The sequence below is a fragment of the Grampus griseus genome (genome assembly GCF_964374135.1).
Source record: "Grampus griseus genome assembly, chromosome: 11".
Taxonomy (NCBI): Eukaryota; Metazoa; Chordata; class Mammalia; order Artiodactyla; family Delphinidae; genus Grampus; species Grampus griseus.
This window is the reverse complement of record NC_139005.1, coordinates 96,372,110-96,376,310: the sequence shown is the minus strand read 5'-3', so window position 1 is coordinate 96,376,310 and position 4,201 is coordinate 96,372,110. Positions and strand designations below refer to the sequence as shown.

General features: G+C 53.4%; 1 long non-coding RNA gene across 1 annotated transcript; it reads right to left on the bottom strand.

The window, feature by feature from the left end:
* Nucleotides 1-484: 484 nt before the first annotated feature.
* LOC309830426 lies at nucleotides 485-3,843 on the bottom strand. The gene is made up of 3 exons (XR_014297480.1): nucleotides 3,493-3,843; nucleotides 2,285-2,346; nucleotides 485-919 (listed from the first exon to the last, which is right to left on the bottom strand). It is a non-coding gene; the product is annotated as an uncharacterized lncRNA (long non-coding RNA).
* Nucleotides 3,844-4,201: the final 358 nt, after the last annotated feature.

Here is a 4,201-nt window from a genome sequence, read left to right as displayed (position 1 = left end):
CTGAACACTTTTGTAGCTCCTGGAGGCTCTGTGACCTATGTCCTTGGGGGGGAGGGAGGGGGAGAGGAAGGGGCTGTGTAAGGCCTGGCATTTATTTCTGACGTTTGTGTTTATAGTAGAAAACTTGGGGACTTCCCTGGCAGTCCAGTGGTTAGGACTCCGTGCTTCCGCTGCAGGGGGCCTGGGTGTGAGCCCTGGTCGGAGAACTAAGATCCCACAAGCTAATGTGGTGCAGCCAAAAAAAATATATATATATATTGGGAGAGTTCAGAAGAGTATACACAGGGGAAAAAATGCCGGAAGCTAGAGGCCAGCACTTAGAACTTGGATGACACCACGACATCCACTGTGTGGCCTCTGCTTTCCCCTAATGTCAGATGTGCTTTCCCGCTGTGGTCAGAAACTCGCCGTAGGCCCACATGGATCATGATTTTCTTATGTAGCAAATCCCTGTTGTTGGACAGTTAGGCTGTTTCCAGTTTGCAGATTTTGTAAATAACAGTGGCCATGTTCACCCTCCTTTTTTTAAAAAATTTATTTTAAATTTATTTTTATTTTTGGCTGCGTTGGGTCCTCGTTGCTGCTTGTGGGCTTTCTCTAGTTGTGGCGAGCGGGGGCTACGCTTCGTTGCGGTTCGTGGGCTTCTCATTGCGGTGGCTTCTCTTGTCGTGGAGCACAGACTCTAGGCACGCAGGCTTCAGTAGTTGTGGCACGCAGACTCAGTAGTTGTGGCTCGCGGGCTCCAGAGCGCAGGCTCAGTAGTCGTGGCACACGGGCTTAGTTGCTCCACGGCATGTGGGCTCTTCCCAAGCCAGGGCTCGAACCCGTGGCCCCTGCACTGGCAGGCGGATTCTTAGGCACTGCGCCAGTAGGGCAGTCCTTTACCCTCCTTTCTTATGACTTCTTTTAGGGTAGATTCCTGGGAATAGATGGAGTGTGGACAGTGGGGGTCCAACTTTTAACCCTCCCCTTACACCCAGCCTTATTCACATCATCTCAGCCGTGTTAAAAGGTGTCCCCAGTCCCAACTTTGGACAACCCCGTGTGTCCCCAGTGTTTTCCTTTTTACTCTGTCCTTTGGAGAGCCCTGAGAGAAGTAGAGAGAAGTCAGTAGCACCTATTTCCAACAGAGAGACTGAGGCTCAGGGCAGTGAATGGCTTTCAGGGTGGAGGTCGGGCCTGAGGCAAGGCAGGTGTCGCCCTGTCCTGGGGAAGCTACAGGTGAGGAAGGGAGTGTCTTCATTCATTCAGGCACTCTTCCAGGGCCAGGGCCAGGGCCAAGGCTGCTCCAGACACACCCTTCCCTGCTCCTGGGGTGTTCACAAGAAAGACACTAGACAAGTAAGTGGTGATGGGAAATGCCAAGATGGAAGTTAAAGATGGGACAGTGTGAGGCTTCTCTGGTGGCACGCTGGTTAAGAATCCACCTGTCAATGCAGGGGACACGGGTTCAAGGCCTGGTCTGGGAAGATCCCACATGCCTCGGAGCAACTAAGCCTGTGTGCCACAACTACTGAGCCTGCGCTCTAGAGTCTGCAAGCCACAACTGCTGAGCCCACGTGCCTAGAGCCCGTGCTCCACAAGAGAAGCCACCACAATGAGAAGCCCGCGCACTGCAATGAAGAATAGCCCCCGCTCACCGCAACTAGAGAAAGTCCCTGTGCAGCAACAAAGACCCATCGCAACCAAAAATAAAAATAAAATTAAAAAACAAAAAAAGGCGGGACAGTGTGGGAATGAGGGCTGTTCTCAGAGTTGGGCAGCAGGAACTCCCTCTGAGGAGGTGACCTTTGTGCTGCGATGTGAAGGGAAGGAGCTGGCCCCACTGGGGTAGGTGTTCAAGGCGGAACAGCAAGTGTGAAGGCCTTGTGGCTAGAACAAGCTTGTGGAAGAAACTTCCAGAAACAGATCAAGGAAGGCAGGTGGCTGAGGGGACAGTGAGGATGAGACTGGAGAGGGAGGCAGGGCTAGAGGGGTACTCCAGCGGGAGTGACCAGCAAGTGCGGAGGCCCTGGGACACAGTGAGGGCCAGTGTGGCTGGAGTGGAGTGGGGAAGAGGAGAAGACGGGGGAGTTCACAGGAGGCCTCGGGGCTAGAGAGCCACTCTCCCCTTTCATCTCTCACCTTCCATTCTGTCTCTGGCCCTCACACATCCTGGAGCAGGGCTGGGACTCCTCAGTGGGCAGGGGAAGGACTCAGCCTGGGCCTCTCAGGCCCTGATGGCTCTTCTCTACACCTACCGTCTGCTGAGGACTCTGCTGAGCGCTTGACTCTCCACACCTACCGTCTGCTGAGGACACTGCTGAGCGTCTGACACACATTAGGTCTCCTGGTGCCTGTCCCCATCTGGAGGATAAGAAAACGGGCCTGAGCGTTGAGACTTGCTGCACACTGCCTGAGCCCACAAGAGGCTGTCTGCTGAAGCTGGGAAGAAGGACGTAAATTGGACCTGGTCCCTACCCTCTTGTAAGTCTGTCTCCCCACCTGTAAAATGGGTGAGTGAATAAGCCAGTGATTCTCCACCCTCTCAGACGTGACACCATTTAAAAACAACATTTATAACAGCCGCTTTACGCTCCTGAAGTCACCGCTGATACCACCCACCTATACAGAATTTTAAAAAAAATCAACACAAAGGGGACTTCCCTGGTGGTCCAGCGGTTAAGAATCTGCCTTCCAATGCAGGGGACGCAGGTTTGATCCCTGGTCAGGGAACTAAGAGCCCACATGCCGCGGGGTAACTAACCGTACGCACTCTAGAGCCTGCGTGCAACTACTGACCCCACGCTCTCTGGAGCCCGCGCTCCACAACTGGAGAGGAAGCCCTGAGCGCCACAACGAAGAGCCTACACAACTACGACCCAACGCAGCCGAATAAATGAATATTAAAAACAAAAATGCAAAACCCAAACATACTATAAAAGCAAAAAAGGAAAGGACTTCATAAAATGATGCACATTTCAGCATGTAAATGCTGGTGGCCCCAAGGCCCGTAGACGGAAGCATCAGGAGTCTGCATGGACGCATGGTCCCCGCACTGGCGCAGCCTCTAATGCCGCCCGCCTTCCCCGCTCTGCCGACAGGGGTGCGGTTTTCCCAGGCGGGTCACAATTGTTGGTTAGTCTCCAAGTAAGGCAGGACCCAGTTCCTTTGGCTACAGCGCAAGTGCGTTGCTGGCAATCCCATATTTGTTTACACCAGGAAAAAAGTCCTGCGTGTTCATACAAGAAATGGAGCGAAACCCAGGATCAAAGAATAGTAACCGGCGCCTCCGCCCCGGGAATGTCCCGAGCGTTGGGAGACCCAGTGGGACGTCCCATCCCGTCCCCGCCTCCACGTGACCGGATCCCTGCCGTCCCGACACCCAAATAAGACCCCACGAAGTTCCGAAACGCTTCTGGAGGAGGGCAATCCGGCAGTCACAGAATTACATGACATCAATGACTCCACTATTGGGGTAGTTTAAGGAAATTATTTAAGCGCTATTTTTACCCTTCGCTTTCTTCGCGTGGAGGTGCGAAAGGGCCTTAACTCCCGCGCTCCTCTGGCCCTTTCCTAATCCTGCGCACCTGCCTGCCCTTCGCTGTGCAGCCGGCCAAGGGTTGGTTCCTGGTTTCCGCGTTCTTTCCCGGCACCTCGCGGAGGGAGGAGTTAATGGTCCTGTTTCACGACTGAGAAAAGGAGGGCCAGCCAGCAGCCAATCACGGCTGCGAAGGCGGGGACCTGGATTTCCCTCCTCCGGTGCCCAATCTTCACCAGCTCGTCTCTCCACGGACCTTCTTTCTGATGCCAGGTTTTCATCTGCGGTGTGATGTTCTGTCGAGAACACATAACTCCACTCACCCGTTGTACTTACAGCAGTGATTCATAGGGCACTTAATCTTTGTTCGGCGCTGGTCTAAAACGCGTTGCACGTTTAGTCTTTGTTTTATGTTTCTGTTTGTGGTGTTTCGGCCACACCGCGCTGCATGCGGGGGTTTTACTTCCGCGATCAGGGATCTAACCCCGGGCTCGCTGCAGCAGAACCGCGCAGTCCTCACCACTGGATCGCCAAGGAATTCCGTTTCCTGCTGTTGTTGTATTTTTCATTCACTGGTTCGACATACTGAATCTCCCACCGGGATCAGTGCTGGAGACTGAGATTACATAAATTAAAAAAAAAAAAATACAGATTCGGAACACTTCATTTGGCCCTCGCAGC